This window comes from Lactuca virosa, chromosome 3, assembly GCF_052849685.1.
Source record: "Lactuca virosa cultivar CGN04683 chromosome 3, Lactuca_virosa_CGN04683_v6, whole genome shotgun sequence".
Taxonomy (NCBI): domain Eukaryota; kingdom Viridiplantae; phylum Streptophyta; class Magnoliopsida; order Asterales; family Asteraceae; genus Lactuca; species Lactuca virosa.
This window is the reverse complement of record NC_136428.1, coordinates 154,953,221-154,979,838: the sequence shown is the minus strand read 5'-3', so window position 1 is coordinate 154,979,838 and position 26,618 is coordinate 154,953,221.

The window sequence follows — 26,618 nt, the reverse complement described above, 5'->3', positions numbered from 1 at the left end:
ATCTTCCTCATGGAATGAACATGACAAAATAAATCATAAACCAACTCGTTATATGAAAGGAGTCATGGTATTATATATCGTTTCTCTCAAAAAATATAAATAAATGTTATTTAAGGGTGTCCACATGCATAACCGAGATTAATTCATCGTGTTTTTGGAACGTTGATTTAATAGAAACACCAATTTTAATTAATTGTGTCTACATGCAACACCGAATTTAATTCATTGTTTCTTTTGGAACGTTATTTTATTAGAAACATTATAGGAAGCCGTTAGGCAAGGAACCAATTACATAGAGTTAATAGCAGGAACTGGTTTTACAAGCCAACTAATCTAATTAATATTGCACTTGCTGCTCCTAATAAAAATGTCGGTCCTAAATATATGTCGTATATGTATGACATAAAAGTGTATGCCATTTTTTTATTTGTGGTTGGCGCTTCAACGACAAGTTTTTGTTTCGTTTGTACCCTTTAATGGCACACAAAGTATGCCATTAAATTTCTTTTTCGTAGTAGTTGGTCTAGCTACCAACACCTATTGTCTTGATCACTAGAAAACAAGTTTTTAATGAGACGTCAACTATGACACACATATACACACTAATTTTATGACATGCAAACATGTTTATCATGAAAGCATCATATATTCTAAAATTTGAAGGATTTACAACATTCATTTTGAATGTCATAAACTTAGTGTTTTATGATTTCGAAGAAAGCAATTGACGATTCCGCATCTACGCTCCACCTCCCGTCTACCCTATTTTGAATCAATGAACCACGAGTCTACTTTCTATCTAGCAATTTGAATTGGCTTAGGTATAATGACTACTCACACTCACAACGCCCCAGATTTTGTGTGCTTACAAGCCCTAGGTTTCGCACTAAGGTATATTTTCCTTCTTTTATCAGAAAAAAGGAAGAAAAAGATACCTTAGTGTGAAAATTAGGGTATATTTTCCTTCTTCTAAGTCCAAACCTTTAACTTCATTCCTAGAAATAAGATGGATGTCAAAATAGCAACTTCACAAACAAGAGCTAAATGTTAATGAAGAACATGATATTTAGAATCTGGGAATGAAAACATTGATTCTGACATAGTTTCTAAATCCCATGTTGTTTCTTATAACTTTGGCATTCTAAAATTTCCTTCCTTTTCAATTTTCTCATATGAGGCTTGGTGTGGTTGTGTGGTACACGAGGAGCTTTACCAAGATGCCTCACTGCTTCACATGATAAGAACTGAAAAAAGTGTTCTTTTGAAATAGAGAAAGGAAAAGAAACCATGGAACAAAGGAGGAAGAGAGTAGGGATGAAGAAAATTATAAGAATGGAAAAAGTGTTGTTTTAAAAATGACTGCACTTATGGTTGATTGACAAGTTTCAAAGGTTTAGTTTATAAAATAGAAGTATGTGGACGATTTATTTGGGTACGAGAGTTACACTTGCTTATCTTGAGAATATTTTGAAGTGGTTTTTTATTGGATTAGTTAACCAGTGCAATCAATACTTTTTACATGATATAACTTCTTAACTTAATTTAAATAATTGTTTGTAAAACAATCTATTAAATCAATTTAGATTTTGTAAAGTCAAAGGTACTTGTTTGAGCAAATCAATAATTGGCCAGCAAGAGATAACATAGGGTATCTTTTCCTTCTTGAAGTCCAAACCTTTAACTTCATTCCTACAAAAAAAAGATGGATGTCAAAATAGCAACTTCACAAACAAAAGCTAAATGTTAATGAAGAACATGATATTTAGAATCTAGGAATGGAAACGTTGATTCTGACATAGTTTATAAATGTCATGCCGTTTCTTCTAACTTTGGCCTTCTCAAATTTCCTTCCCTTTCATCGATCTCATATGAGGCTTGGTGTGGTTGAATGGTACACGAGGAGCCTTGCCAGGATGCCTCACTACTTCACATGATAAGAACCGAAAAAAGTGTTCTTTTTAAAATAGAGAAAGGAAAAGAAACCATGGAACGAAGGAGGACGAGAGTAGGAATGAAGAAAATTATAAGAATGGAAAAAGAGTTGTTTTAAAAATTATTGTGCTTATGGTTGATTGACAAATTTCAAAGGTTTAGTCTATAAAATGGAAGTATGTGGACGGTCTATTTTGGTACGAGAGTTAAACTTGCTTATCTTTCGAAGATTCTGAATTGGATTTTATATTAGATGAGTTAACCAGTGCAGTCAATACTTTTTACATGATATAACTTCTTAACTTAATTTAAATAATTGTTCGTAAAACAGTATCTATTAAATCAATTTGGATTGTGTAAAGTCAAAGGTACTTGTTTGAGCAAATCAATAATTGGCCAAAAAGAGATCACATAATTTATTTTGTGGGGCCGAATTGCAATCTCGTTACATGAACGTAACAAGAAATTCAAAAATATCTATAATTCAAGTAGGAGCGTTGCAAATCAGTTGTTCATAAGGAAGGGCTATCACATCATCCTATTGTCCTAGAATCACATGTTCGATTTTCCATTTGATTATGAATACAATATTTTCAAATCTACATTAGTAAGTAGTTTGTTCGACTTAATTTGGTTTTTCGTTTTTATAGAAGATATTGGGTGTTGGTCGTTCTAGACCTGAAAGCAACTACATGTTATTATCTTCATATCTGAGAACTTATAATGTCATTTCGCAGTTGATGTAAATTATTGATAGGCATTTAATATAAGTTATCAAAATATTATATTATATTTTTTTATATATATTTTAATTATTTACAGGGAAATGGTATTGTATTCTACACAAAATGGATCCAACAAGAGGGTTAAACTCAACTGGATTGACCAAGTAATTCCTTATTGAAAGTGTAGCCTTAGCTTCGTTATCGGGATCAATGTTATAGTGATAATTTATTTTGAATTTGTGTAGTGTCCTTGTTAGCCGGTATGCCTTAATGTGACTATTATATGTTAAAGTTCATGGAAGAGGTAGTTGATGCAAGAATTGAAGTGATGATCAATGAAAATGTAACCATAGAATCCTACGTTCACTATGATACTTCATTTCAAAGTACAATGTTGTAATAGATAAGGAATTAAGAGAAGGATCACTTTTATGCTTATTAGTTAAATATAGCATCTGACTCTGACTACTGTAATTGAAACAAAAGGTTGCGTGGAGGGAATAACAATGTACTTTCATTTATTTGATATTTCACTACTCTAAAAGGAAAGGATCTATGTTTATTTGTTGAATATAATATCCCACTCTCAATATTATAACCAAAACAGAATGTCACATGCAAGAATTAATAATGCACTTTCTTTTATTTAAAGTACAATGCTCTAATAAGAAAATAATTAAAAGAATTGCCATTTTTTTGTTTGTTAGTTAAATATAACATCCTACTCTTACTACTATAATTGAAATAGCAGGTTACATGTAGGAAATTGCAATGTACTTTAATTTATTTGAAAGTACGATGATTTAATAAGAAAGCAAATAAAAGAAGGATCATTTTAGGTTTATTTCTTAAATATAGCGTCCCACTCTCACTACTATGATTATAGTGGGTTTCATGTTGGAAAAAACAATGTACTTTCATTCATTTCAAATTACAATGCCTTAATAAGAAAGAAAATTAAAAGAAAAGTCATTTTACATTTATCTTTCAAAATTGATGATTAGTATATATTCCATGTTTTTGCATACTATTCTCTCTTTATAGTTAAATATAATGCTTTTCTCAGGTTGGGGCGAAAAATATGAACACACAAATGATGATATTGAGGAAATTCGCAAAGAATAGTCCAGTTATATGGAAAATTTTATTTTTACATGATATTTTTTTTGGATTATGTGTTTAAAACAATAACGAAATTAGTATAATCTTGAATTATTAGCAAAGTCCTTTTGAGTTGCCATCAAACCTAGTAATTGATTGGAATGCTTTTTAAGAAAGAGACTGATTTATTAATTTATTATATAGTCAATAAATTAATTAGAAATAGAAATAATCAATTTATTAATATATTATGAGAGTAATATATTAATTAGAAATAGTATTGTTTAATTAAAAACTAATCATAAATCAATTAGAAATAATTTTGGAATTAATCAGATTAATTAAAAGTGGAAGGACTAAAGGTGAAAATGTTCAAACTTGAACATTGACCAATTCTAGAACATCTCATGGGGGGGGGGGGGACGACTCTAGAGGAGTTCTATAGGGTTTCTATAGCTTTTCTTGGGCTCTAAGGAAACTTAGATGTCTTGGGGGGGGGGGGGGAGGGAGGATTAGGGTTATCTAAAAGGAACCTGCCTTATCCTTAGCCTCCCTATCACCTATATAAACCCTCTTAGGTTATGATTTTCGAAATCACTTCATTCCAAAGAGAGAATTCAAAATTTTTCTACCTCCTACTCCCCCCTCTTAAGCCTCCAACATTCTAGGGTTTGGGTGTGATTCATTAGAGGCACGCGACTTTTGGTGATTGCTTTCTGAAGACCAACAAAGAAGGAATATTAGTTTGTTTGCTATAATAAAATAAAGGTATGTTTTCTTCTTTATAACTATTTTGTTAATTTTGAAAATAGCAATGTACTTAAGGGTTCTTGATATTCAATAGTTGTTTGCAAATCATAGTGAGAACATAGATCATTTAGGGTGCATGTGAACTTAGGGTTTATGTTTTTCCGCCAAAATGAAATTTTTGTAACATATAAAACCCATCAATTTTGACAATTATAATAATTTTGGTAGCTTGGAAATGTTTGTTACAATTTGACAAATATTATCTACTATTTTTTATTAATTAATCGAAATGTTTATTAATTAGGATATGACATGATGTTATTGTGTGAAATGGATTTTTTTACTATATATTATATATTTATTTTGTATTGTGAGGAATTAATTCTCATTTAATCTGAAAACTAGCAAATCTAAAAAAATAAAAATAAATAAAATAAAAATAAATAAAAAACTAAACACCCAAACAGATGACATACAAATTGTGTGTCATAAACGTATGTCATAGATTGTCGGTTATTTACGAAAAAAGTCAAAGTTTACGATACACAAATTTATTTTGTAAACTTATGACATACAAATGCATGCAATCTTTCATTATGGTTAAGGCTCTATGACACATATTTTTGAGTCATTTGTACTCTTTTATGACACATATTGTGTGTAATTAAAGGCTTTTTCTAATAGTTGATTGTGTGATAAAGTAACGCCGTGAAAAAGATTTGAATGGTCAACCTATTGATCAAGCTCTAGGACTCCTCTAGGTTGCACCGAAGGAGACACGCCGACCACATCTCCATGCAAAACCAATATTTAACGAGCACATCCGCCTCCACAAAGAAATTATTCCTCAAAGATTCAAGAATCTTCCGAGGAGCATGAAACAAAGTCAAAAAAATAAGTCAGGATTCTTAAAAGAATGGATTCTATTATTGTGAGATGGAAACTAACCGAGAGAACCTTCACTTTCTAATTCATCAGTCTAACTAAAAATTTATTGAGCATTAGTTTCCAATTTTCAATTATGGACATGTTCGAACCAATAGGAAGCTTGAAATAAGTAAAAGGAGGAGGTGAGACCTTACACCTTGTAACATCGATTGTATTGTCATCATGATTGAACTCCATGACGATATCAATCATCTCACTTAAAGAAGGTTGATTTTAAGCCTCAAAGCAAACAAAAACATTGAAGAAGATGAAAAATGTTTTTTTTATTTACATTATGAAAATACCACTCTCCCATAAAAATTGTATCATCTGCATTGAAACAATGAGATAATCTCAAGTCCTCTAACCCAATGTAAAGCTTCCGTAGAAAGAACAAAAAGAAATGGAGATAGGGGGTCATCTTTTCTAAGACCTCAAAATACGATGTCATATGCTCTTTCAAAGTCAGATTTAAACACCAAAAGATGTTTGTGATGTTTTTTGGTGCTAATTATAAAACTTGTGTGTCATCTATACCCTTAAATGACACACAAAGTATTTTATTAAAATTATTTTTTCTAGTAGTGGGTCTAGTTCCCCTCCCAAAACAACTTGTCTTGATCATTACTACAAATTTGGTTTATAGTGAGAAGTGAATTATGCAGTGGCTAGTCTAGAATGTAAAAACACATGGTTCACTATTTAAATGATACCGATATAAAATAAAGAAAGAAAATACTAGTTACGGTTTCCGGTCGGGCCAGGTTGTATAAGCAAAAATTAAAATTAAACTTCTTACACAAAGTCATATATATTGATAGATTTTAACAATTGTATCATTACTAAAACTCTTTAAAACCAAACTCAATCTTAAAAAAAAAATAAAAAAAATAAACCGTTTAAAAATCGGACCATATTAAAAAAAACGTATTTCGGTTAACACCGACGTTTGTGCACCTCTATTTATAGATTATTCATATGGGCTGTTGAATATAAAATTTGAGCTTTAAAAATCATGATTTATTCATATGTTTTGTTTCCAAAATATTAAGGTAGTTCACTAAATTTATTAAGATGGATCACAATATATATATATATATATATATATATATATATATATATATATATCTTATTAAAAAAAAGTAGGTTAAGTGACTACCTTAATGATACATAAACTCGTCACTGGAATTATGACACATTCGTATACATACAGAATATTTTTATGACATACATACATGTGTGTCATAAAAAAAACGCCATATTTGCTAAAATTTTAAGGATTCACGACATATAATTTACATGTCATAAACTTAGTGTCATACTAACAAACACTGTGTACACCATCAAATATGTTTGTTATTTTTCTACTGGTCATTGTCGGCACCAGCGATTGAGTGTTGGACGGCTCTAATGCTAGTGATTGACGGTTCTGTGTCTACTCTCTACCTCCTTATATCTTAGTTTGAAATAGTACATTACGAGTCTGCTTTGCATATAGTAATATGAGATGGCTTAAGGTATTACAACTACGCATGCTCAGAACGTAGAGCTTTTTTGTTTATGGTTATTTTGTGTGCTTACATGCCCTAGATTTAACACTAAGCTATATTTTCCTTATTTTATCAGAAAAGTGTAAGAATGAATATAAACATGTTTTGTTTAGAATCTTCATTTCATGTTCTTACACCCCAACTGCACTTAAATTTTTAGAACCACATACATCCTCAATGTAGTACAACTCTCAACATCAATCATAAAACCCATTCAATGTAAGAAACATTTTGGAGAAATCTAATTCCAAACCTTCAACTTCATTCCCAAGAAAAGGATGGTCTGAAAATACAAAGTACACAAACAATAGCTAAATGTTTAATCAAGAATATGGTATTCAAAATCTGGGAATGGATACATTGATTCTGACTTAGTTTCTAAATCCTGCGTTATTTCTTTTACCTCTGGGCTTCTCAAATTTCATTCCCTTTGATCTCACATAAGACTTGGTGTGGTTGTGTGTTACACCAAGACCCTTACCAAGGTACACCATTGTTTAATGCGATAAGAATTAAAAAGTGTGTTGTTTTGAAATAGAGAAAGGAGAAGAAAACATGGAATGAAGGAGGACGAGAGCACAAATGAAGACACTGATAAGAATTGAAAAAGTGTTATTTTGAAAATGACTGCACTTATGGTTGATGGACAAGTTTCAAAGTTGTACTATATAAAACGGAAGTACGAGGGCAATCTATTTGCGTACAAGAGTTAAACGTAGTTATCTTGGGAAAATTTTGAAATGGTTTTTTACATTGGATGAGTTGACTGGTGCAATCATTACTTTTTATATGATGTAAAATTTTGACATAATTTAAATAATTTTATGTAAAACACAATTTATTATATCCATTTATTTTTTGTAAGGTAAAAGATACTTGTTTGAGCAAATTAAGAATTGGCCAAAAATAGATCATATAGTTTGTTATGTGAGCCATATTGTAATCTCGCCACATGAATGTAATGTGAAACTCAAAAATATCATGATGCAAGTAGCAATGTTGGAATTCGGTTGCTTATAAGAAAAGGTTGTTACGTCATCATGTTTCCCTAAAATTCCATGTTCGGTTTCTATTTGATTATGAATACAATATTTGCCAATCTAGTTTAATCGACTTAATTTGGTTTTTGTTTTTTATAGATGAGGTTGGGTGTTGGCTGTACTAGATATGAAAATAACTACATGTTATCTTCACTCTTATTAACTAATAATGACAATTCGCAGTTGAGGAAACTTATTGACATGTATTTAATATAAGTTATCAAAATATAATATTATATTTTTTAATATATTTATTAATATTTTATAGGGAAATGGTCTTGTATACCACACAAAATGGATCCAACAAGAGGGTTAAACTCAATAGGGTCAATGTTACATTGAGCACTTAATTTTTTTTAGTGAAAGTGTAACTTTAACTTCATTATTGGGATCAATGTTACAATGATCATTTATTATGTATTTGTGTAGTGTTTTTGTTAGCAGGCAAGCAATGACTGTGACTACTATATGTTAATGTTCATGAAAGAGGTAGTTGATGAATAAATTGAGGTGATGATCAATGAAAATATTTATGGAATCCTACTTTCAATACTATAACTTATTTCAAAGTACAATGATCTAATAAATACGAAATTGAAAGAAGGATCATTTTTACGTTTATTAGTTAAATATAACATCCTACTCTCACTACTATAATTGAAGCAAATGGTTACATGCATGGAATAACAATTTACTTTCGTTTATTTCAAAGTATAATGCTCTAAAAGGAAAGGATCCATCTTTATTTGTTGAATATAATATCCTACTCTCACAACAATAATTAAAACAAAATGCCACATGCAAGAATTAACAATGTACTTTCTTTTATTTAAAGGAATTGAAAGAATGATCATTTTTATGTTTATTAGTTAAATATAACATCTTACTCTCACTACTATAATCGTAATAATAGGTAACATGTAGGAAATTGCAATGTACTCTCATTTATTTGAAGTGTGAGGCTTTAATAAGAAACAAAATGAAAGAAGGACCGTTTTAACTTTATTTTTTAAAAATAGCATCATACTATCACGAATATATTTACAGTGGGTTGCATGTAGGAAATAACAATGTACTTTCATTTATTTGAAAGTACAATGTTTTAATAAGAAAGGAATTGAAAGAAAGATCATTTTATATTTATATTTCAAAAGTGATGGTTAGTATATATTCCATGTTTTTGCATACTATTCTCTCTTTACGGTTAAGTACAATATTTTTCTCAGGTAAGCGTGACAAATACGAACACACACATGCCGATATTGATGGAATTTGAAAAGAAAAATCCAATTATATGGACAATTTTATTTTCAAATGATACTTTGATAAAAAAATACTTTTTGTAATTTGGAAATGTTAATTACTTTTGACAAATATTATCTACACTATTTTTTATTAGTTAATTGAAATGTTTATTAATTAGTAAATGAAATATGTCATTATTGTGTGAAATGCTTTTTTTCTTTATATTATATTTTATTTTGTATTGTGAGGAATTAATTGTCATTTAATTTGAAAACTAAAAATTCTTAAAAAAAGGAAAAAAAAACTTAAACACCTAAAACTATGATATACAAATTGTGTGTTGTAAACGTATGTTGTAGACCGTTTGTTATGTATTTAAAAAAAGTCAAAGTTTTCGATGCAAAAATGTATTTCGTAAATGTATGACATACAAATGCATACCATATTTAATTATGATTGAGGCTTTATGACACATATTTATGTGACATTTGTTCCCTTTTATGTCACACAATGTGTGTCATTAAAGGATTTTTTTTAATAGTGGACTATGCGATAAAGTAACATCATGAAAAAGATTAGAAAGCTCAACCTAGTTATCAATCTTTGGGCCTCATCTTGGTTGCTGAAGAAGACATGTCGACCACATCTCCATGGGAAGCCAATATTTAACGAGAACATCCGCATCCACAAATGGTTGTATGTTTCTTGCTGAAGGGTTTTAAAACAGGGACAAAAAGTAGAGACTTTTACATCAAGTACAAAGTTACGCTGTTAACATTTTTAGGAAATTTAAGTGATTTTGAAATATGGGGACTATCGAGGAAAAACCATGGGGTGAGCCCATGGCGAGCGAGTGAGTAATATAAAACTGCGGGGAGCCGTAGCCTTCGTGAGTTAATGAAAGAGTATCGTAAGACTGCGGAGACTCGTAGCAATCACGAGTCAGCGAGGGAGTGTCTTAAGACTGCAGGGAGCCGTATTATTCACTTGTCAGAGCGTGACACGGAGGAGTTCTTAGGCTTGGGTAGCCTTGACGACTGAGTCTTTAGGAACCTGGTGGTCGGGCCAGGGTCGAGGCCGGGGTCTCCATGATGGTCGGGATCCGTTATATCTCGAATTGTGGAGAGGTTGTCGCAAATCGGAAGGATTTGGAGAAGTAATGTACGCGTAGATTTGCAGATCAAGGGTCGTGAGTTCAGTATCTGATTGGAGATTAGTGGTTCCAATTATGCTGTTGAACCAGACTCTAGAGTTTGAGTTTGGCCCTATTGGTGTAAAGGATAGATGAATTGAGATTTCGGATTCCTGATGGATTTCTATTTGAGTGGTTAAGGTTTCCATCTGATGTTCTAGACCTGGGAGGGTCGGTTTGTTTGGCTTGAGAAGGACCGCAACACGCATGGAGTTAGTGAGTGTTAGACGATAGAGGTCGGAGGTGAGGTGTGACTATATATTTGTTGTAATATTGCTTGGAGTAAAGCAAACTTATTGGTTGCATGTACAATGTGGTTGGATCAGATAGCACTGTTAAATTGAACGGCTGGGGTTATGCTCGGGTTTGTGGCCATGCCGCTCAAGTTATCGGGCGTGTAAGGGATGGTAAGGAATGATTTCGAGGGCGAAATCTAGTTTAAGTGGGGGAGAGTTGTAACATCCCGTTTATTAAATAAATAAATAGATAAGGGTTAAAAGTGTAAGTTACAGATTGGTTTTGTAAATATTTATGAAGGCGGGGGTTGCATAGTAATTATTGGGACTTACATTGAAAGGATTTTAAATGTTGAGGGTTAATGGGGAACTTATGGGACTAGTGTTGTAATGAATTGTTAAATATAGGAGCGGTTTGGTAAATATTGTACTTTGTTCGAAAGAAGAAGGAGAAGGAGAGACCGGAAGTGTCATTATGGCAAAAGTTTGTAATGGACGGGAGTATATAAACAAAGCCATCCGTCTAAACCTAACCCTAAACCTAATGGACACTACAGCCGCTACCTTATATCCCCTCACCACCGGCCGCCACCCATAACATCTCCAGTCGGTCGTCGCCGCCATCTCCTAGCCACTGACGAAGTCGCGAACCACCAAGCCACGCCACATCCGTTGCCGTCAATGATTGGAGGATCGATGGGATGGGTGTTGGACGTCGGGGTGGAAGAGACTAAGGGAATGAACCTTGACATCGCTGCCATTGTTCCTCGTTGGAGACTGTAAGCCCCTTCGTCTTCGTTCTTTTCTGTCGTCACCGCCATCGCCATACCGAGCAGTGGTTGCGATTGAAGCCTACCCTCCGACTGCCATGCGCCACCATGAAGGTGTCAGTGATTGGGTGTGTTTCTTGTGTCATCTCGCGTTCGTGAAGTGTGTTTATGGATGTGTTGTTGACTGGGAAGCTAGGCGGACCACTATGGCAGCCAACCATGGTGGTTGTCGCTAAAGTGTTCTTCTGCCGCCACCAGCAACCGTGAGAGGTGGTTGTGTGCGTGTGATATCGTAACGGTGTGTATTCTTCTCGCATGTGGTGATGTGTTGCTGGGCAGAGGATCGAGAGAACCGCCGCCACCACCGTGAGGTGGTGGCTGTCATTGCAAATCACCGTCGTATGCCGCCAGGTGGGTGGTTAGGTTCACCTTGCAAGAAGAAAGCATGTGTATGTGTTGTGTGTGCTTTATTTGGCCGGAAAGCCGAGAAAAGGCCACCACCACCACCGTGAGGTGGTGGCTGCCACCATATACCACCGCCGGCCACCATAAGGGTGGTTGTGTGTGTGTTTACGTTATGTGTGTGTGCGCTCATTTGAATATTTCATTGTAATATTGTAATTTGGATTGAAATGATTAAGAAATCCGTCACGACCACCGTGAGGTGGTGGCCGCCGCCGCGAGTCGCCTTTAACCACCACTTCCCGAGGTGGTAGTGGGTGGTACCCGACTTAACTAAAAGTTAATTGACCTAAAAACTTAAAAATGGACTAATTGGGATATGATTGTATTGGAAACCCTAATTTCATATATGTTAATTTGGAATTGTTGGGACCCGCGTTTTGACCAGAGGACTAAAGTTATGACTTATGCCGATTCCATTGTATATTGGCTTAGTGGGATAATGGACTTAATCGGTTAAGTCCTTAATGGGTTAAGTGAGAACACTTAACCCTAATCATCATTTCATGAAAAAACCCTAATTGTGTTGGGTTTTGAGTTGGGCCTTCTCTGTTGGGCCTATATGTTTGGTCTATTGTTGGGCCATCTAATAATAATCATATGGACTAGAATATCTAGATGGGCTTTAGGGTAAGGCCCATATGAGGAGTTGGGCCCAATTTGGAAAATTGGGCCATTGTGGGCCATTAGTGGACTTTTATGGGCCCTTTTGGTCTTGGGCCTTGGTGGGTTCAATGAGTTGGGTTAATAGTGGGCCTGGTTAGATGGGCCATCTATGGAGCATAGTGTTAAGGTATAACCTGGTAGAGCTTCTGATTATAGTGTTGGGTTGTTTTGGCTCAGTTCAGGAGCTAGTGAGTTGCAGCAGTGACATCATAGGGTTTCTCGCATACAAGTTGAGGTGAGTCTTCTCACTATACTTACCTGTGTGGTAAATTATATGTGATCGGAGGGTCTTATTCGTGTTATTGACCGGAGGGTATTATTTACACTACTGACCAGAGGGTCTTAGTTGTTTATAATGTGATTTGTGTTATCGTGTATGCTGTCTTTCTGACTTATGTTGTTATAGTATTTTGTGTATATGTTGATCTTATGTGCTTATACTGAGACATATGATATCATGTATTCTGTCCTGTGATTTATGCGGTATATTATCCTGTGCATTGTTGAGATAGGACCAGAGGGTCCACCCGAGTTGTGGGACCGGAGGCTTCCACGGAGATACATTGAACGGCGGGTCTTATTTGGGATATAGCCATGAAAGGCTAATGAGATGTGTGTGGTAGCTTGGGGACTCACTAATCTTTGTGTTTACCGTGTTATTTGTTATGTGTTTCAGGTACTTGTCAGGATCACGAGAAGACGCCGGCTTGATTGTACACACGAGATGAAGTTATGTTTCTTAGGATCCTAGATTTTATTCAAACAACTATGAACATGTGTTTTTGATAATTTGACAATTTGGGGATTTTGTGATATGTGTTGATGAGATTTATGCTATTTTAAAATGAAAAATTTGCTTAAAAATTTACGGAGTTACATTTTCTATACCAACCATTTCTTGATGCTTCTTCGTGATTTCATTTCTCTAACTAAAATTGCAAAACGGGTACCTTGTTTAGCAATCCAGAAGTTGTGTTGGCTATATCAGCACAGAATTGAGATATTGTAACCTAGTTGACTGATCTCTTTCATTTGCTTTTCAATTCTGAACCTCATCAATTGAGTCTTGTACTTTCCATTATAATTCTGTCTAGTTAAGGGAGTGCGTAGTACTAACGATATCATGTAGTGTATGCAAATCAATGGAAGAATTCACTGGGCAATTTCCTTAGCATCCTTTCCGTTGTCAATGCGAGTCTTTGTTATTACTGCGGCTTTTGTGATGAGAACCCATGGTTAGTCCCTGAAATATAAATAACAAGCACTAATTATAATATCCAAAAAAAAAATACACGAACAGGAGAAACACCTGGACACACCCGGTTTTGTGAACTCACACTCGAAAAAAGGTCACCAAACCCAAATTTTCCACATACCTATACACATGGAGGATTTGCCAGCCATCTTCTTGCTTGATTCAATACACATGTCCGCATTTGATTGTTCCTAACGTCTCATCTTGGTATTCTTCTTCACAAACCACATACATAGTTGTCTCCTTCTTTTTTACTTTTTCCTCCAATCTTGACCGAAAGTTAACCTTAATTAATTTCATGAAAGAGCTGTCGACCTGCAGATTGGACACAAGTTTTTCTGCACCAACCGTTTCTTGATGCATTTTTCATGATACACATGTCCGCGTTTGACTGTTCCGACCGTTTGACCCACTTCATATTCTTCTTTGACAAACTGCACAAATCTCTCCTTCTCCTTCTTCTGATCCATCCTCTTTATTCTTTCCTGTAATCGCGACTGGAAGTTCAGAAATCCTTTTAAGATACCTCGAGTACTTGTCATACTCAACTACAATCTTTGCGATCTCCATAGTCTCTTCATCATTGAACTCTTGTGATCCATCCACGAATCTACCACTGGCAATGGATCCACGATTCGTTGTCACTTCCATCCAGAAAGTTGAATAAACAGGTCCATCATCAGTCAACAAGCACCACAAGTCTTCATCACCCTCTTGGATCATTAGTGCTTGAATTGGAGAGATGTTAATGCCGATTAGTTGATCGAGATGCAGACGCTCACCTGGTTGTGCGTTGATCATGAACAAGCACCGAGAATCTGCCTCTATCACCCCGTATGAACGCATAGATGTAGCCATAATATGATTCTCAATTTCTTCTTGATGAACAAAAGCTTTTAAAAATCCCGATTTCTTGAAGCAGAAACTCTGAAGTCTGAAACCTTAACTTGCATTAATCGATCATATGATCTAGTAACATCATGTGAACTAGTTATTTATAGTTGAAGTTTGCTATTTGCACCGCAAGTTTCTTATTTTAATTAATTAGGTTTATACATCTTGTAAATTATGAAAAGGAAATTTTAAATGAACTGAAAGGTGCATGAAATCCAACAATGCGACATAACGAGAACTAAATTGAGTATTTTTGGGAAAAATATACATATATTTAAGGGATTTTATTAAATCTTAGTTTGGATTAAAAGTTATATAATTAAAAGTCATCCATCTGCAGTGGCGGAACTCTATTGTGGCCAGAAGGGTCATGGCCCCTCCGGTTTTTTGGCTTTTTAACGCTAATATAGTATCCACTTTAATCTCTCGAAAAATTGAAATACATAGAGTCCGTAAAAACTAATTAACTTTATATATATATATATATATATATATATATATATATATATATATATATATATATATATATATATATATATATATATATATATATATATATATATATAGGGTTAGGTTCATGTGAAACGGCCTAATTTTGTGAGACCGTAAGACGCATTTTTTTTTTAGTTAATTCAAGTTCCGAAAATAATATTTAAAAAAAGAATTTTTGGATTTTTCCATTTATTTTTCATTTTAAAATTATTTTTTAGAATATGTACAGTGTAATATTCTATTAGAATATTTCACGTATTTTTCAAAAAAAATGGGATTTTTTTTTATTTTTATTTATTTATTTTTTATTGTTTTTAGTTAATTCAAGTTCCGAAAATAATATTTAAAAAAAGAATTTTTAGATTTTTCCATTTATTTTGCATTTTAAAATTATTTTTAGATTTGGTCTCACGGTATCACAAAATTAGAATGGTCTCAAATCAATCTAAACCTATATATATATATATATATATATATATATATATATATATATATATATATATAACGAAAAAAACCAATCTAGATATCAATTTTGAAACATAATAACTTAATCTTCAACAAAAATTACAAAAACCCTAAAAAGATACCGACATACCACCGTGCGGCAATTCACCACGGTCCTCTTCGCCATCTCTATTTTTTTCTTTTGCTTTCGTTTGACGCAGAGAAAATAAGGAAGAAAAAAGGTTTTGTTAGCTTTTTCTTTGACCGGTGCGAAGGACTTGAAATAATCCATCTTTTAATTTGTTTCTAAAACCAACGCGATATATATGCAATCGTCAAAGAGAGTAATCTCTCTCTCTCTCTCTCTTCTACAAAGTAGTGTTGAGATGAAATGTCAAAAATTACCTACATTTTGCTTGTGACTTCACTGGAAAAAAAACTACGATTAATTGCCTTATTTTATTAATTCTTATTTTTTTTAATTACTTTTATTTTGTTTATATATGGTTTTTAATCATTATTTGCCAAACACATTTTAATTTTTAATTATTTAAGATGAATCTAAAGTTGCAATTCTAAAAGGCTACAAAACAATTAATCGATAATTTGTTGTATGATTATTTTAACGTCTTTTTATTTTGTTAGCGATTAGTTGTTCAATGAAATCTATTAGTTATTTGTTATTTTATTATGTTATACATATTAACATGAAAACAATCTACCGTTGAGGAGATTACTTAAAAGACATATAAGTCTTGCTAAGCCATTGTAAATTGTTTCGGATGAAAACATCCCCAAGACTGCTAGGTGTGGGTAACACCCACCGGGGCTTTTTTGTGCGTTATGCGGGCACAAACACCGCCCTCTTTACTGTTTTTGTGCATTATAGATCTGTTCGTTGCTTCTCGTTACCAACTCAACATCCTAAAAATGTTGTTTCCTTTTTTTCTCCTAAAAACGCCTATAGGCGTTGTGCACACCTAACAGCCTCAGTATGTTCGAGTTAATGATAATTGATCCAATAAGAATTTTCTTTATGTTTGTTTTGAAGTTTTCATTCGTCCCCCTTTAGTTTCGTACTTGTGTTCCCCCCTGTCCATAAAGATTCTTTGCGACCCTTCCCCGTGGAATGACCCGGCTAAAATAAAACATAAACTACCTCGTTATGTGAAAGGAATCATTATATTATATATTTGTTGCTCTCAAGAAATATAAATAAATGTTTTTTAAAGGCGTCTACATGCAACACCAAGATTAATTCATTGTTTTTTTGGAACGTTGATTTATTAGAACTGGGATTATGGCTAGAACTAAGTTTACAAGCCAACCAACTCAATTAATTTTGTACTTGCTACCTCTATTAAAAAACATCGGTTGTAAATATATGTTGTTTATTTATGACAAACAAATGTATGCCATCTTTCATTTATGATTATGGTTTCAATGACAGTTTTTTTGTGGCATCAATACCCTTTAATAGCACACAAAGTATTTTATTAAAGTTCTTATTTTTAGTAGTGGGTGTAGCTCCAGTCCCAACACAACTTGTCTAGATCAATACTGCAAAATAGGTTTTTGATGACATGCGGATTACGAGACACACACACGTACACACTAAGTTTATGACATACAGACATGTGTGTCATAAAAAAAGTCATATTTTCTTAATTTTTAAAGGTTTACGACATACATTTTACATGTCATAAAATTAGAGTCATACTAAGAAAACACGGAGTACACCATCAAATATATATGTCATTTTTCTACCGGTCATTATCAGCACTAGCGATTAAGGATTTTACGACTCCGACGCAAGTGATTGATGATTCCATGTCTGTGCTCCACCTCCTAGTATCTTATTTTGAAGTAGTACAACAAGAGTCTACTTTCCATCTAGCAATTCGAGATGGCTTAGGGTATTACAACTACGCACTGTCACAGGCCAAGTTTCTGGAAAATTCCACGATCGTCTAGAGAACTCTGGAATAATCAAGTATACTCGAGAAGTCTCCGGAGAGATCAAGAATGCTCTACGGGACCCTGCAAGATAGTAGAATATTATAGATGTATGTGGAACAAAGGAGAACGATCCGGAATAATCAAGAAGGCACTAGACAAAGCTAGAACGACCCGGAAGACTTTGGAACGATCTAGAACACGCTAGATCATACAAGAATGATTTGGATAATGTCGGGACGACCTAGAGATTTCTAGAACATCGTAGACAAGTATACCATATTCTAGAGTCTTGTAAAATCCATGTATATAATAGGAAGAGTCTAGATTAGTCAAGAATGATCGGGACCTAGAAACTTCCATTTGAGGAGGTGTAAGGTTCCTATAAATAGGGTGTAGGGCTCATTTGCCCAACCCATCGAGAAGTTTCCTTTTAAAGAAGTTGAGTTATATAATAGAAGCTTTCTTGAAGTATCCCTTGTCATAACTCTTGCTTCCTAAGTTCGTTAGTACATCTAGATCGTCGAAGTTAGCTCGACTTAGTCGGAGAAGCGCTAAGTGGCACACTGTTTTGACTAGTCTAAAAGAGTCATCCCGTGACAAGTGGTATCAGAGCCAGAGTTCGTACGAGCAAGAGATCGTAGCAATGGAAGGAGGAAGTGATGTAGCTAACATTCCCCCTGTCGTCGAAGAGAAAGGAAGGAAGTCCAGGAGAAGGGACCAATCTGTTGACCCTTTGGCAAGCTTAGAAAACAAGCTTACGAAGGTGGAGATTAGCATCGGTGAGATCCTTGAGTGGAAGGATATCGTTGATCAGTTCGTTGCAGAGATAAGTGACACGAGCGATGGATTGAAGGAGACCATCGGTGTCATCAAGGAAGAAGTCCTTGGAGTTATCAACACCTTGCGGAATGAGTTCCGTGAGAAGGTAGCTACGCTTGAAGTTGAAGTAAACTTGTGTAAGGCAACAATCGCCAGAGGAGCCGTTGCGAGTAAGTTGGCACACACGGACGCACCCAAACCATTGAAGTATGGAGGAAAACGCGACCCTAAATAACTTGACGAATTCTTTTGGTCGATGGAATGTTACTTCAATGCTAGTCAAGTAAAGGAAGACAAGACGAAGGTTGATACGGCAGTCCTTTACCTATGTGAAAGTGAAGCTCTATGGTCGAGAAGGAAGCATTGACACATTGAAAAGGGCTTATACACCATAGACACCTGGGAAGAGTTCAAGAGGCAACTTAAGAGACAATTGTGCCCACACAATGCTGAAGACATAGCGATGAAGAAACTTCGTGGGCTAAAGCATAGTGGATCCATCCGAGACTACATAGGCGAGTTCATGAGCTTGATGCTAGAGCTACCCGACATGCAAGAGAAAGACAAACTATTTTATTTCATGGATGAACTACAATCCTGGTCTTATAATGAGCTCAAGAGGAGAAATGTTAGAGACATCGACGAAGCTATCGTCGTGGCTGAAGATCTAATGGAATTTCAAAGAGAAAGCACGGTTAAGAAGAATGGTGGGGGAGAACAAACTATGTCAGAACCGGAACCAAAAAAAGACACACCCCAACCTTTAAATACGAAAGGAAAAGTAATCGAAGGAAGATACCGAAGAGAAGAACGGAAGGAGATCAAGTGCTACTTGTGTGATGGTCCTCACTTGATCCGAGACTGCCCGAAGAAAAACACATTTTATGCGTGGTATTGCAAGAAGAAGAAGACGAAGCACAAATAAGCTCAATGCGTTTTCTGAACTCAATATCGAAAGATGGGATAAAATCATCTAAGAGGGAAGAAAATAAAGGAGGGAGTCTCATGTTCGTTGAAGCCAAAGTGAATGCAAGGAGCACTAAGGCGCTAGTAGATTCCGGAGCAACACATAGTTTCATCGCAGAGGAAGAAGCTAGAAAGTTGGGTATTCATTATACAAAGGAGTTAGGTCGGTTGAAGGTTGTCAACTCTCCATCTAATCCGATCCTCGAAGTTTCTCATGGAATACCCATGAAGATTGAAGAATGGGAAGGGACCATCGACTTGATAGTGGTTCCGATGGACGACTATCGCATGGTACTAAGAATGGCCTTCCTAGATATGGCATGTCCTTGGTGGTTCGAAAGAGACAAAACCATGCGTATAACCAAGGGATAAATTATCCATATAATTCCCTTGGAAAGAATCAAGACAAAAGCTCGAACCCTTTCAACTATGAAGTTTCATAAAGGCCCCGAGAGAAAAGGAAGTATGCACATGTGTTATTGCCAGAGTAATATGATCAAGAAGAATATGAAGCCAAAAAGGGAAATTCGAGTAAACAAGGTATACATGAAGGAACAAGGATCTATACCCCCCTTGAAGATTTACTCAAGAAGTTATGACGCTGAGAGAAGAAGTAGGATTCAAGGTACGTTGAGAAATAAAAGCACACCTTACTCGAAGTAATACTTTGGAGAAAAAGAAAAGACACGAAGTAGCTCCATGACATGATCGAGACATATGTATAGAAGACTTGACGAGGACGTCAAGGGTTTAAGTGGGGGAGGGTGTCACAGACCAAGTTTCTGGAAAATTCCACGATCGTCTAGAGAACTCTGGAATGATCAAGCATACTCGAGAAGTCTCCGGAGAGATCAAGAATGCTCTACGGGACCCTGGAAGATACTAGAATATTATAGATGTCCGTGGAACAAAGGAGAACGATCCGGAATAATCAAGAAGGCACTAGACGAATCTAGAACAACCCGGAAGAATTTGGAACGATCTAGAACACGCTAGATCATACAAGAATGATTTGGATAATGTCGGGACGACCTAGAGATTTCTAGAACATTGTAAACAAGTATACCATATTCTTGAGTCTTGTAAAATCCATGTATATAATAGGAAGAGTCTAGATTAGTCAAGAATGATCGGGACCTAGAAACTTCCATTTGAGGAGGTGTAAGGTTCCTATAAATAGGGAGAAGGGCTCATTTGCCCAAACCATCGAGAAGTTTCGTTGTAAAGAAGTTGAGTTATATAATAGAAGCTTTCTTGAAGTGTCCCTTGTCGTAACTCTTGCTTCCTAAGTTCGTTAGTACATCTAGATCGTTGAAGTTAGCCTGACTTAGTCGGAGAAGCGCTAAGTGGTACACGGTATTGACTAGTCTAAAAGAGTCATCCCGTGACAGCACGCTCAGGATAGAGATTTTGATGTAGTCACTGACCGTTTCCGGTGCACTCTTCTTTGAGATTTGAGATTTGATTTCTTTGAATGAATCAATCGAATAGCAGTTAATCCAGAAGTTGTGTTGCCTATATTACTTGACCTGAACAGCAACTAATGAATATGACGAGTAGCAATTCCATTATTTTCCTTCCGGTTTTCAACTCGAGGCACTTTGATGATGATTCGATCCTGCGGCTTTTTAGCTGATTAGACCTGAATTATAAAAATCAAGCACCTATTATAATACTTAAAAAAAATCACGCGAACAAATGAAACACTCTAGGTTGTGAACACACACTCAAAAAAAAGATCGTCAAATCCTAAAACACACACGTACCGCTACACACACGGAGGAATTTCCAGCCAAGTTCTTGCACGACTGTTCTTACCGATCATTTGATAAGCTTCATATTCTTCTTGACACACCACACATTTCTTTTCTTCTTCTACATCTTTACTTTTTCTGTACCAACCATTTCTTGATGCTTCTTCGAGATTTGATTTCTCTAACTAAAATTGCAAAACGGGTACCTTGCTTAGCAATCCAGAAGTTGTGTTGGCTATATTATCACATAATTGAGATATTGTAACCTAGTTGATTGATCTCCTTCATTTTCTTTTCAATTCTGAACCTCATCAATTGAGTCTTGTACTTTCCATTATAATTCTGTCTAGTTAAGGGAGTGCATAGTACTAACGATATCATGTAGTGTATGCAAATCAATGGAAGACTACACCGGGTAATTTCCTTAGCATCCTTTCCGTTGTCAATGCTAGTCTTTTTTATTACTGCGGCTTTTGTGATGAGAAGCCATGGTTAGTCCCTGAAATATGAATAACAAGCACTGATTATAATATCCAGAAAAAAAAATACACGAACAAGAGACACACCTGGACACACCTCGTTTTCTGAACTCACACTCAAAAAAAGGTCATCAAACCCAGATTTTCCACATACCTATACACATGGAGGATTTGTCGGCCATCTTCGGCCTGATAACACAGTTGTCTCCTTCTTTTTTACTTTTTTCCTTCTATCTCGACTGAAAGTTAACCTTAATTATTTTCATAAAAGAGTTGTCGACCTGCATATTTGGACACAAGTTTTTCTGCACCACCCATTTCTTGATGCATTTTTCATGATACACATGTCCGCATTTGACTGTTCCGATCGTTTGACCCGCTTCATATTCTGCTTGACAAACTGCACAAATCTCTCCTTCTCTTTCTTCTGATCCATCCTCTTTATTCTTTCCTATAATCGTGACTGGAAGTTCAGAAATCTTTTTAAGATACCTCGAGTACTTGTCATACTGAACTACAATTCCTGCAATCTCCATAGTCTCTTCATCATCGAACTCTTGTGATCCATCCACAAATCTAGCACTGGCAATGGATCCACGATTTGTTGTCACTTCCAAACAGAAAGTTGAATAAACAGGTCCATCATCAATCAACAAGCACCACAAGTCTTCATCACCCTCTTGGATCATTAGTGCCTGAATTGGAGAGAGGTTGATGGCGATTAGTTGATCTAAATGCAGATGCTGACCTGGCTGTGCGTTCATCATGAACAATCACTGGGAATCTGCGTCTATCACCCCGTATGAACGCATAGATGTAGCCATAATATGATTCTCAATTTCTTCTTGATGAACAAAAGCTTTTAAAAATCCTGATTTCTTGAAGCAGAAACTCTGACGTCTGAAACCTTAACTTGATTTAATCGATCAGAAGATCTATTAACATCATGTGAATTACTTATTTATAGTTGAAGTTTTTAATTGCACCGCAAGTTTTCTATTTTAATTAATTAGCTTTATACATTCTTGTAAATTACGAAATGGAAAATTTAAATGAACTGAAAGTGCATGAAATCCAACCATGTAACTTAACAAAAATTAAATTGAGTATTTTTGGGAAAAATATACATATATTTAAGGGAATTTATATAACCTTTGTTTGGATTAAAAGTTATATAATTAAAAGTCATCCATCTGCAGTTGCGGAACTCTATTGGGGCCGGAAGGGGTCATGGCCTCTCCGGGTTTTTTTTGGCTTTTTAACACTAATATAGTACCCGGTTTAACCTGTCGAAAAATTGAAATACATAGAGTTCGCAAAAACTAATTAATTATATATATAAAACCAAAAAACCAATCTAGATATCTATTTTGAAACATAATAACTTAATCTTCAAAAAAAAAATTACAGAAACCCTAAAAATATACAGACATACCACCCTTGTGCAGCTCACCACCGGACCATCCTAGTAAACCAAACCAGTTCTTCTCGAAGTCTCATCAATCATCAACGGTCCTCTTCGCCATCTTAATTTTCTTCTTTTGCTTCAGTTTGACGCAGAGAAAATAAGGAAGAAAAAAGGTTTTGTTAGCTATTTCTTTGACCGGTGCGATAGACATGAAATAATCCATCTTTTAATTTGTTTCTAAAACCAACGCGATATTGATGCAATCGTGAAAGAGAGTAATCTCTCTCTTCTACAAAGTAGTGTTGAGCTGAAATGTCAAAAATTACCTACATTTTTCTTAAGACTTCACTGGAAAATAAAAGCTAAGATTAATAGCCTTATTTTATTAATTTTTATTTTATTTGTTTTTAATTACTTTTATTTTGTTTATATATGGTACTTAATCATTATCTGTTATTTGCAAACATATTTTAATTTTTAATTATTTAAGATGAATCTAAAGTTGCAATTCTAAAAGGTTACAAAACAATTAAACAAAAAAAACATTCACTTGTATACTATTATTAGAATTGAAAATATATTTGTTAACCGATAATTTTATTATTATTGTAACGTCTTTTTATTTTGTTAGCGATTAATTGTTCAATGACATCTGTTAGTTATTAGTTATTTTATTTTTTATGGTAATTGTTAGTTGATTTTATTATGTTGTACCTATTAACATGAAAACAATCTACCGTTGAGGAGGTTACTTAAAAGACATATAAGTCTTCCTAAGCCATTGTAAATTGTTTTGGATGAAAACATCCCTAAGACTGCTAGGTATGGGTAACGCTCACCGGGGCGTTTTTGCACGTTACGACGGCACAAACACCGCCCCTTTTACCGGTTTTGCGCATTATAGATCTGTTCGTTGCTTTCCGTTACCATCACAACATCCTAAAAACACAGTTTCCTTTATTCTCCTAAAAAGGTCTGGGCGTTGCACACACCTAACAACCTCATTGTGTTCGAGTTAATGATAATAAGAATTTTCTTTATGTTTGTTTTGAAGTTTTCATCCGGGCCCCTTTAGTTTCGTACTTGTGTTCCGCGCATGTCCATCTGGATTCTTTGCGAACCTTCCGCGTGGAATGAACCGGCTAAAATAAAACATAAACTAACTCGTTATGTGAAAGGAATCTTGATATTATACATTTGTTGCTCTCAAATAATATAAATAAATATTTTTTAAAGGCGTCTACATGCAACACCAAAATTAATTCATTGTTTTTTTGGAACGTTGATTTATTAGAACTGGGCTTATGGCTAGAACTAAGTTTACAAGCCAACCAACTCAATTAATTTTGTACTTGCTACCTCTATTAAAAAATATCGGTCGTAAATATATGTTGTATATTTTTTATAGACAAATGTATGCCATCTTTCATTTATGATTATGGTTTCAATGACAGTTTTTTTGTAGCATCTATACCCTTTAATGGCACACAAAGTATTTTATTAAAGGTCTTTTTCTAGTAATGGGTCTAGCTCCACTCCCAACACAACTTGTCTGGATACATACTGCAAGATAGGTTTTTGATTGCATGCGGATTATGAGACACACGCACACATACACACTAAGTTTATGGCATACAGACATGTGTGTCATAAACAAAAACATCATATTTTCTTAATTTTTAAAGGTTTACGACATACATTTTACATGTTATAAAATTAGAGTCATACTAAAAAAACACGGAGTACACCATCAAATATACGTGTCATCTTTCTACCGGTCATTGTCGGCATTAGCGATTGAGGATTTTACGACTCCGACGCTAGTGATTGATGGTTTCGTGTCTGCGCTCCACCTCCTTGTATCTTATTTTGAAGTAGTACAACACGAGTCTACTTTCCATCTAGCAATTTGAGATGGCTTAGGGTATTAGAACTATGCATGCTCAGGATACAGATTTGGATGTTGTAACCGACCGCTTCCATTGCATTCTTCTTTGAGATTTGATTTCTTCGAATGAATCGATCGAATAGCAGTTAATCCAGAAGTTGTGTTGCGTATATTACTAGACCTGAACTGCAACTAATGAACAATGGCGAGGCTACATATTAACAAGGTAGGTCACTGACCTACCTTATTTTTTTATTATAATATGTTATATATAATTAAAACCTTGTGACCTATCTTAATCATTTTAAATGAACCATCCTAATTTTTTTTTTGGTAAAAAGAAAGAGTATAAATATTTTAAGGCCTATATTCTATATTTTAATAGCCTAAAGTTTTTTGAGGGTATAATAAAATATACATAGCCCAATACAAACTAAATTAAAAAACTAAAAAAGAAACAAACGTGAATCAATGCACACGTTTGACGCATTGATCCTTCACAATCGTTGGTCAAATTTCGCCTATTTGGTGTCATTATTAAAAAACGTCTTAGAAAATATTATTAATAATATAATTGTGAAAATATCAAGATATAAGACATCGTCCGGCACAATTGTAAGAAATTTAAATCACGACCCAACCCGATCAGAACCACGAGTAGTATTTTTTGATATTTTTTATTTTCTATCGGTTTCATTTAAATAGTGAACCATGTGGTTCTACGTTCTACACTCGTCACTCCTAATGAATATGAAGTAGCAATTTCCTTATTTTCCTTCCGGTTGTCAACTCGAGGCACTTTGATGACGATTCGATCCTGCACCTTTTGCGCTGATTAGACCCTAAATTATAAATACCAAGCACGTATTATAATTCCTAAGGAGAAATCACACGAACAAGTGAAACACTCTAGGTTGTGAACACACACTCGAAAAAAAGATCGTCAAATCCCAAAACATACATGTACAGCTACACACACGGAGGAATTTCCAGCCAAGATCTTGCATGACTGTTCTTACCGATCATTTCATAAGCTTCATATTCTTCTTGACACACTGGACATTTCTAATCTTGTTCTACCTCTTTGCTTTTTCTATACCAACCATTATTTGCTGCTTCTTCGAGATTTGATTTCTCTAACTAAAATTGCAAAACGGGTACCTTGTTTAGCAATCCAAAAGTTGTGTTGGCTATATTAGCACAAAATTGAGATATTGTAACCTAGTTGATTGATCCCTTTCATTTGCTTTTCAATTCTGAACTTCATCAATTGAGTCTTGTACTTTCCATTATAATTCTTCCTAGTTAAGGGAGTGTGTAGTACTAACGATATCATGCAATGTATGCAAATTAATGGAAGACTACACTGGGCAATTTCCTTAGCATCCTTTCCGTTGTCAACGCGAGACTCTTTTATTACTGCACTTTTTTGATGATAACCCATGCTTAGTCCCTGAAATATAAATAACAAGCACCGATTATAATATCCAGAAAAAAAACATGAACAAGAGAAACACTTGGACACATCCCGTTTTGTGAACTCACACTCGAAAATAGGTCATCAAACCCAGATTTCCCACATACCTATACACATGGAGGATTTGCCGGCCATCTTCTTGCCTGATTCAGTACACATGTCCGCATTTGATTGTTCCTAACGTCTC